The sequence below is a fragment of the Megascapheus bottae genome, chromosome 11 (genome assembly GCF_031878675.1).
Source record: "Megascapheus bottae isolate mThoBot1 chromosome 11, mThoBot2.hap1, whole genome shotgun sequence".
NCBI lineage: Eukaryota > Metazoa > Chordata > Mammalia > Rodentia > Geomyidae > Megascapheus > Megascapheus bottae.
In genome coordinates this window covers 18,362,801-18,373,468 of record NC_143519.1, presented here as the reverse complement: position 1 = coordinate 18,373,468, position 10,668 = coordinate 18,362,801, and the positions used below count along the sequence as shown (strand labels likewise).

The window sequence follows — 10,668 nt, the reverse complement described above, 5'->3', positions numbered from 1 at the left end:
TTGTTGGCATACATAATATTGCTGTAAATCCATTACTATTTATGTTTTGATATTAGGATCCATTTTCTTATTAAATCTTGCCTTACCTTACCAATCACTAAAGATCTCATATATCATTTTCAGGGAAAATCTAAATTAATTGCTACAGATAGAATGTAAGGAATGCCTGGGAATATAGATCTCTGTAGTTAATTGGGACTACTCCTAGTTCACCTGTCTGATATGTGGTCTTGGTCAAATAACAATCTACTTTTGTTCAAATATTTCATTTAGAAAGACAAATAATCATAGAACTCAATTTATAATGCTGTTATCATGCCTGTTTGAATTAAAACCAATCAAAGTATTTTAAAAGATTGGCAAAAGAGAAACCTTGGGCTCTCCTAACAGAGATTTGCAATAGAGCAAAACCTAGATACATAAGGCCGTATAGGATGACCCTAAATGAAAGGACCTCCAGGATTTAGAAACAAAAGCCATATAATGAGTGATTGTTGTCCGTAATATACTATGTTACCTCTCATCTCTTTTGCTGTCCCTTGGTTATCTCATATCATTACAGCATTATACCTTGTTATCTGATATATATATATATATATATATATGGATATTTTAAATAGGATAGGAAAGGGGGGGAAACAAGATGAGGGACAAGGGTGGGGGAAGGAAATTGATGACCAAAACATGAGAAAGGGTATCAGTGTTTGTGAAGTAATGCATCTTCTATCTGGTGAATATAATGTAACCCTCCTATTAATTACAATAGAAATCATATGAAAAAAATATTGGCAAACATTTTAGTATAATTTTTGGCATCATTATTTTTACATGTTTCTTTTTGTTATGTGATTTATTTTAAAGAGATATTTTAGAGAAGAAATATACTGGAAGTCAAAATACATATAAAATAATATGAAAGCACAATATGAGTTAGGAAAAGTTGAGGATTCTTCCATTGAGTAGAGTTTTTAAAAAGTCATAAAAAGAAGAGATTTAAAAGGTGCAAGAAATTTACATCTCAGTATGAATTTAGGACTCAAACTCCAGAAAGAAAAAGACAGTTAAGAGTAGTTTACTTCTTTTTAATCTAATTTCGATTGTTATTGTAAACATGATGCATGAAGGGGTTACAGTTACATAAGTCTGATAAACGGTACATTTATTTTTGAACAATGTTATCCCTACCCTTCCTCTTGCTCCAATCTCCACCCATAAGTGCCATAGTTCATTTTCAAGTCATGTCGAGTGAGTTCCACTGCCTCACTTGTTCAACCTTTGTGCCTGGTTTTGTGTCATGCTCCTTCCACTCCCAAAGACAAATAAACAAAGAAATGGCCCATTTTTTTAAAAATCAGCAACAATGAAAAACCCATTCAGTTTCCATTTCCTGGAATTTATCCCAATAAATATTTTTATATATGATCAGATGCACATGGGGTAGTGAAATGCTACATGGATCATTCAAGCTCATTCCCAGAGATAAAGAAGACATTTTCTCATTCAAATAACATCTGATTATTCATGAAAAATAGTTCCAATTCACTCGCTGGAAAGACAACACTTTAAAACTTCACAATGTAATAAAATGTCTTCCCATTTTGGTCAGCACAGCCCATAACAGGATGGAAAGAGACCTCAAACACATCATACCACATCTCTCCAGTGTCTTAGGACTATATACAAGTACAGACATCTTAAGAGAGCTGTTATCAACTGACTAGTTAGCTCTTTCTAGGAAAGCATATGTACAATAAGAGCCATGCTATCCTTTCTTGATGAGCTTCTGTGCTCACCAATTCCAGATCTGCTAGTCATAGCCCAAGATTCTGGTTCATCTGCACATTATTAAACATTGATCATAATATGAGTTCCATATCCTCTATTCCCTTACCCTAACAACACATACTCTTCTTCATTAGTGCACACTTGAAGTCAAATTTATCCTCAGCAAAATCTCTTAAATGTTTCCATTTTCTAATCTCTCCTAAGATTTATGCCACATCTAAATCTCTGATGTCCGTTGAAGATTGTGTTTTGCCTTCTCTTCTTTTCCACAAAAGAATGTGGCTAGATCCTCATTTAAACCTTATATTTATTTTCCTCGATAAACAGCATAGCAACTTGAAATGTATTTTTAAAATTTTATCATTTTCACCTTCCTATTCATTGTCACTTATTAGTGAAATATTTTAACTGATGACTCCCTGTCATTCTGTTCTCTAATATCATTGTTATTCTTGACCTAAATGTTTCATTTCCATTCTAAAATATCCACTATAATTGCTACAATTGTTAAACATATTTTGTTCCCTCAAGGTGAGCTATTGCAGGCTCCAACACTGCATGCTCATGATTGATTGACAATTTGTTTGCACATGTTTACTAACCAAATATTAAAATTATAACACTTTTACTACTTTTTAATACTTTACTAATAGTAGTGACAGTAGAATGTCCATTTTCATAAGAATAATAATACTCAAAAGTTGTATATTCGCAATGATTGCCACAAAAAACTTACTAAAATATTAGAAGTCATTTTGTCTTCTAATCTAATAATTATTGAAAACTTTATCTTGTCTAGGTTAATCTGTACATATCAGAGACTTGTAAAAAAAACAAAGAACTGAAAATCTCCTTAGTAACAAAACATTCTGAAACATTATATTCCATTTCACAAACATTTGCAATGGCTGTATTAACATTTATGCAATTAAACTCTGGGTCTAATTATTACAAACAAGCTTCTTCTTGTTGTGCTTGCATGTGGTAAATCACAATGAGTGACGTTCTTTCTTTCTCTCTTTCTTTCTTTTTTGGTGCAAGCATTTTGGCTTGACTTCAGGACCTGAGAACTATCCCTGAGTTGGTTTGCTCAAGGCTAGCATTCTACCATTTGAGCACAACTAGACTTACAGCTTTTCATAGTTAAAGAGTATCATGGATATCCTTCATTTATGCTTCAAATAAATTTGATTAAAGCAATATCATCTCAAATAAGAAATAATTGTTACATTGGAAAAATGCTTATTTGAGCATATATGGCTAATGTTTTCACAGTTTAATCTGTATTTTTCAATATTAGACATAATAAAAATATACCATGAAATTTTGTTTACCAAACATTGTAATTGGTACTCATTTTATAAATGAATGCATAGTTCTTAGCTTTGCTAGATCTACTGCTCATTTAACTAATCCTGAGTATGGAGAATTTAATGCAACATCAATATTTGTTGTCACCTGACTAAGAGATCAAATCATAATTAAATAGAATCAGTATTTCTGAGACCTACAAAAAGAGGGTAAAAATAGCAAAACTATATAATATCCAAAAGAAGTTAATTGGTAATGTTATAAAGGTATCATCTCAACATGAAGTATAGCTAAGGACACCATCATTATTTGATGAAACTCATATTGTGAGCTATCAGAGAATTTTAGAGTGATGGTATATAATAGAACCTTTCCCACTTCCTGTGGAGAATAATAGTGTTCTACAGTAATTTTCTGTGCTGAATATTCCCTAAGAAGTTCCAATCTTAAGAAAAATAAAGCTGTTTCTACTTTAGCTGCTTTCAAATCCCCAAATTTGGTTAATTACTCTACCTTGTCTCTGCCTCTGACATTTTGCCAGTTTTACTGAGTTAATGGTTGCATGTTGTTGGAAATTTAATTCTGCAAGTATAATCTGATAAGAAATTTGCATAACTGTTGATTGCAAATTAAGTCTCCTAGGAGGACAGACTGGCAAGTAAAGTATCATAACTTTTCCGCATACCTTTATTCTTGAAACTAAATTAGTTCTTAACATACAAAATAGGAAGATCAATAAGGAAGTGACTACTTGAACACACATAATAATTTGAAATTTATTTATGTCTTCATTAAACCTTGGAATTACAGCTTTTTGGGAAACGCTGGTGCACATTTCATTTTTGAGATAGCTACATCCAAAATGTAAATTAAACTGCTGATACCAGATTTGTGCCCAAATCCCTGGTAGCCGTAAGTATACATTAAAAAGGGAAGTTTTTACAATAGATTTTTTTGTTCAACCATATATTGTGTGGATAAATACATAATGATGAACACAGAAATATATTGTGACATGTTGCTTGATACATAGTGGATTTTTAACCTAATAAAACAGAAAAGAAACAAGGATAACTAAAAGTTTCTGTATCATTTGTTTTTTTCATATATTTTAATTGCAGTTAATAGAAGGGTTACATTATATTCACCAAACAGAAGGTGCATTACTTCACAAACATTGATACCCTTTCTCATGTCTTGGTCCTCATTTCCCTCCCCCCATCCCTGCCCCTCATCTTGTTTTCCCTCCTTCCCTATACTATTTCAAATAACTAAATGAGCATGTATACAATATATCAGATAACAAGGTAAAATACTGTAACAATATGAGATAACCAAGGGATAGCAAAAGAGATGAGAGATAATATAGTACGTTAAGGACACCAATCACTCATTATATGGCTTTTGTTTCCATATCCTGGTGGTCCTTACAGTTAGCGTCATACTATATGGCCTTATGTCTCTAGGTTTTGCTCTATTGTAAATCTCTGCTAGGAGAGCCCAAGGTTTCTACTGATTATGACAAATGAGGAAAAAAATTGAGCCTATGTTCCTTTGAGTCTGGCTTACTTCACTTAATATGTTTTTTTCTTTTTTATGATAAATGCTTGTTTTTATTTATATATTTATTATTTTTTACCAGTCCTGGGTGTGAGCTCAGGGCCTGAGCACTGTCCTTGGACTTTCTCAAGTCTAGAGCTCTAGCACTTGAGCCTCAGCACCACTTCTGCCTTTTTTTTTTCTATGTATGTGGTACCGAGTAATAGAACTCAGGTCTTCATGCATGCTAGGCAAGCACTCTACCACTAGGCCAAGCTCCCAGCCCCTTTAAAACAGTCCTTAGATGCCAGGAAGAAGGTGGCAATGCCTTAACCTTATGCGTGTTGTCAGGCCCAAGGGCCTCTTCCATCCTTGTCAAGGGGAGTGCTAACCTTCTCTCCTTTTATACAACACTTAATATGATTTTTTTCTAAGTCTTTCCATTTCCTTACAAATGGGGAAAAGTCATTCTTTCTGACAACAGCCTAGAATTCCATTGTGTATAAATACCACATCCTGTTGATCCACTCATCAACTGAGGGGTATCTGGGTTGGTTCCATATTATCATTTGTGTTTGATAGGTTATTTCTTTCATAAATTGTTATTAAAATGGATTAGTAAAGGAGAAGTATTTTATTTTTACCACTTTTGTCCTTAATAGAATAAATTTTCGCATTTAGACTTCTCTGGAAAATGAATTTGGCAGTGAGACAAGACTTCATTCCATTATGACGTTTATTGAAATGAACTCCAAGAAATGGAACCAAGAAGGTTTTGTTATGTTTCTTTTTTTGGTTTTGGTTTTATTTTTCTCCTTTGTCTTCTTTTATTTCAGTACTTTTGACTTGTATTCACGTTTATCTGTGTGGATGCAAGTAATGGAAATTACAGATATGGGGGGGCAAAGGGTGAACAAATGAAGCAATGATACTCACTTGACACTATGCTAAAATGAACTACAGAGTTTGTGGGGATAGGGTCATGAAGGAAAAACCTGCGGAAAAATTGGGGAAGAAGTGACACTGTTCTAAATAAATGTATTCATCGCCTGACTTGTGTAGCTGTAACTCCTTGATACATCGCTGTTACAATGACAATAAATTAACATTTTAATAAAATATTCATATAGTATTGTTCTGAATTAAATAAACAGAGGGTGTCCATCAATCCTGATCAAAATTGAAAAGCACAAGCACAGACAAAGGATAACTGGATGGGCCTTCAACATACCAGTTCTTGACAATCTCAACCAGGGAGAGCAGAAGAGACAGTATGTCATATCTACATACACAGAGCAGTGCAGCCAGATTGCTGGGAGATTGCTTCCAGTCTCCTGTGTTTCTACTCCAAATTTAGTAGGCTATTGCCCCAAAGACATGGAGTCCAGAGAACCAGCCTTTCACTGTTCTCACAGAGAAATATGGCATAGTGAAGGATGGAATTCAGCATATGATAACACATCCTATAGACAGTATTTTTATTAGGTGAACTGATACCATGCAATCACTTTTTGATATTTATCCAATTTCTTATAATGTCCTCCCTTAAAACATATATATATATGTATATATATGTGTATATATGTATATATATATGTGTGTGTGTATATATATATATATATATATACAGTGGGTCATGGGCATTGAATTTGGGGCCTGGGTGCAGTCCTTGAGCTCTTCAGCACAAGGCTACTGCTCTGTCCCTGGCCTGGTTGTTGCCCCTGTGCTCTTCAGCTCAAGGCTACCTCACTACCACTGAGTCTCACCTTCACTTCCCATTTTCTAGTGATTAATTGAAGATAAGATTCTCATTGTCTTTAGTGCCTGGGTTGGCTTTGAACTTCGATCCTCAGAGCTCAGCCTTCTGAGTAGCGAGGATTACAGGTATGAGCCACCACACCTAGCTTAAAAATACATATATTTTTGTGATATATTAAAATATTGTTAAAGTTTTCTTTCCATAAATGTTATATGTATACACACCTATATGCACACTTATATTTACACACATACAATCATCCACATATACATATATACACAGGTCTATATGTACATGTGAACACATGCACATATGTGTATGTGTTTGTGTGTGTGTATGTGAATGTGTATATGTGTATATGTGTATGTTTGCCCATATCTGAAAACAGGTTCCTGGTCAAAAGTCTTCCTGAAAGTCATACAGCAAATTGATAGCAAAGCCATAAATAGAACCTGGTAATTCAGGTCCAGACCTTAATCATTGAACCAGACGAGTTGCCACTTTCTCTGACTGATCACCCTTAACATTTAATCCTTCTTCCAGGAATCCCATTTATAGAAGTGTAATAATTCAAAATTTCTGCATGGCTTATGTGTCAGACAAATGTATGTGTGGGATTAATTTGCTGAGGATAACAGAAATTACAAAACTGCAATGGCTTGGGAGAATAAACTCAAAATGTACATGATATTTTAGAACGGAGAACTGCCAGAAAAATGACAAAGATATGGAGTATGTCATTACCGCGATCTTGTGGCCTCTCTTACTCTATCATATGCACACAGTGGTTGGAAAGTAAAATTGTAAGGGAATATTTACCAGAGATTCCAATGCAGAAAGCTGTGTTCAGACTCAGAAAATGCATTTCTATCTGCTCAAGTGCTAGTGTCCTGGAACTTGCAAGGGCTAAACATTCAATACAGTAAAATTTTGTGACCCAGGCATCAGGGAATTGTGTGGAATATATATTGCCTCAGCCAGAGCCTCTCTGCACACAGCAGTGTAGTGAATTCCAGGACCCTAGGAATAAAGGTGTGGGTGTAGCTACTCCTTTGAGATTCAAGCAAGCATTGCCTGTTGGCGATTTTTCTCAGGCACACATATTGAAAAAATTGTTTTTCCATTAATTTAACAAGTGAGAGCAGTATAAAATGTCATTAAATAGCAATAGATTTTAAATTGAGTGATTATTTCCTTTTTTTAAAAGAGATCAATAGAGGATTCTTTTGCCTTTACTTTTTCCCTCTTCCATATTTCTCATCTCGTTTAATAGCTCAGAAAATTAAAGCACTCTTCTGAATATTCACAGCGAAACAACTATGTCTGATTAAACCTCTGATGAATTGAAATTGGAAGAGATTCAATATCAAGTCTAGATTAAATTGTTTCTGAACATTTTTTTCAGATAGGTTCATGAAGGTTTGTATATAGATATTCTTGTGCTTTCATTTTTTTTCTACTAGGATTTGTCTAAAAGAAAAACTACCTTAAAGTCATATCAGTGGTAGTTTTTTTGTTGTTGTTGTGGTTGCTGTTTAGTTTTATTTTTGTTTAAGGTGCTGAGGATGAAAGTCTGGATGTTTGCTAAAGAAAGCAACTTCTGAGCTAATTTCGTTCCAGGGGCAGACTTTAATTGAAACATTGTTCATATGAATGAAAATTTTTCCACTTAGATAAGGATCATGAAAAGCTTTCTATTGTTAAGTCTAGTTTACTCTACATCAGATATGTATGAAAGCAAATAAATGATAGAAGTATGAACATATGCAAAAAAATGATACTCACTAGACAGAATGGGAACATAGTTCAAAAAGAATTCTATTCATTACTCATTACCTAATTTATGTAACTGTAACTCCTGTGTATAACAACTCCACAAAACAAAAAGGAAAACCTTTTTTGGAACCAGAGTTTTCACACTTTGCTTTGTGAGCAAAAGTGAATGGACAATCATATCTGTGTTAGAAAGTTAGTTTTTTCTATTATGATGGCCTTGAGAGAATTAAACTCTAAACTAAATCACATAAGGAAATTTGTATGTAATGGTATATATAAATATGAAATTTAAGTACATGCTTTGTTTGGTTTGGTAATATGCTATAAAATTTCACTTAATGAAGTCCTGCAAGTTTTAGTCACATACATATATAGCCTTATCTTACATGTTTATATATATATATATAATATTATATATTGCATATGTATATAATATACATTCTTATATAATCATTACACATTATAGCATATTATAATTTGCACCTATATTATATGTTGCATATTATATATAATATGTATATGTATTTATAACATCTATTCTTTTGAATCCTGCTTCTTTATTACATAAAGTCATCCAGATTTTTTTCATGTCCAATATTCATCAATTTATCAGTTAAATGGCCATTTCTTTTTTCATTTGCTATTTTTTTTAAATTTTAGCATGTCTTCCTTGAATGACTTGTTTCAGATTTCATTGTCCAGACACAGTGATATAAGATGATTTTGTCAATCCATTCTTTTAGATTTGGCCAGTTATACCATTAATTCTGTGCTTCCTATATACAATAATTCTAGATTTTTCTCTTCTGTCTCATTGGTCTTTATATCTGTTCTTATGTTAATATTATTTGATTACTTTAATGTGTTTTTATAGCACATTTTAAATTGAGATAGTATTGGGCTACATGTTTTGTTTATTCTCAAGTTGGCTTTTGTAATCCTGGGGACTTTTTGGTGGTTTTAGATGAACTTCCCAGTTGTGATATTTCCCTCCTTAACTCCTTTCCTCTTCACTCCACTCTCCACTCTCCTCCCTTAGCCCTCTTCCCTTTTTCCTTTTTAGGTAGTTCCCTTTTTTGACTCATGGCCTCATGCCTGTTCCTCTAGTCCTTAACCACTTGAGTCACATTTTCAGCCATGCACTTTTTTCATTGCTTCTTCTTCTGCAGATGAAGTCAAATAAACTTTTCTACCCAATCTGTCTTCAAACAACTATCCTCTCAAACTCAGTTTTCTCAGTAGCTAGAAATATAGCCATAAGTTTCTGTTATCGGCTTTTATTTTCTAATTGTTCAAGGAAAGCCACTAGTATTTGGATAATTATTTTATTTAACTGTATTGACCACAGGCAGTTTTGAGTTACATAGGCATTTTGGTAGAATTGAATTTTCTAATCCATAAAACAGGTGGCTTTACATTGTATTTATTTAATCTTTGGCCAGTCCTGGAGCTTTGAACTCAAGGCCTGGGCACTGTCTTGGTCTTTCTCAAGGCTAGCACTTTACATTTGAGCCTAGCACCACTTCTGGCTTTTTCTGTATATGAGGAACTGAGGAATGGAACCCAGGGCTTCATGCATGCTAGGCAAGAACTCCACCACTAGGCAGTGCTCCTGGCCTAGCTTCGTCCGAAGCAATTGTACAACAGACTTATCTTAGTTTTTATTTTTTTTCTTTCTCTGGAAAAATACCTAAGATACTAATCTGATGAGAAGAAAAGTTTATTTTCACACATTGTTTCAGAGACTCCAGTCAGTTGGTCCTATGTTAGTGAGCAAGATTTAAGGCAAAGTATCATGTTTGAGAGTATTCATTAGAACAATTCTGCTCATCTCATGATTGACAGATTGAGAAAGCCTTCTATGTGAGGACATAGCCAGAACCAGCCATATGTAATAAGCAAGTAGGTCATTAACAGACAAAGAATCCTCAGGTGCATTGATGCTGAACTGCCTGGTCTCCAAAACTGGACTGTTCTGCTCATCTATGACTTCATCTTGTATGTTAATTGGAAAGACTATGCCAGTTTCTGTCTGCAGGAGCTATACAACCAGCATTCAGTGTGGTAATGAATGGTAAATATCTGAATTATACAACATGAAACAATAGTAATGGTTCCTTCCTTTCCTTCTGTAGGAAGTCATTTTCATCGTTAAAGTCTGTCCTAGCATATGCAAGGCATTTGGTTCCATTTTCAGTGCTGCAATTATCATATACACTGTCATGACAATAAATGATGTGTCACAGTGAAGATGAACAGGAGTCATTATTTTAATAAGCTAAAAAAAACCTAAAAAGTGAAAGGGATCAGAGAGAGAGAGAGACAGAGAGAGACAAAAAAAGAGAGAGAGGGAGATGGGGAGAGAAAAAATAAGTCAATAAGAGTTCAGAGAAAAGCCCAATCTTTGAAAGATAAAAGATACTAGTGACCTATTTATCTCACATATTTACCATGTCCTACTAGCCTATAATTACACAAATTCATCAAAAGATGAACTC

General features: G+C 33.9%; 1 non-coding gene across 1 annotated transcript; it reads right to left on the bottom strand.

Moving 5' to 3' along the window:
- Positions 1–4,923: 4,923 nt before the first annotated feature.
- LOC150056792 (U6atac minor spliceosomal RNA) lies at positions 4,924–5,049 on the bottom strand. The gene has a single exon (XR_016537191.1). It is a non-coding gene; the product is annotated as a U6atac minor spliceosomal RNA (small nuclear RNA).
- Between the last annotated feature and the right edge of the window lie 5,619 nt (positions 5,050–10,668).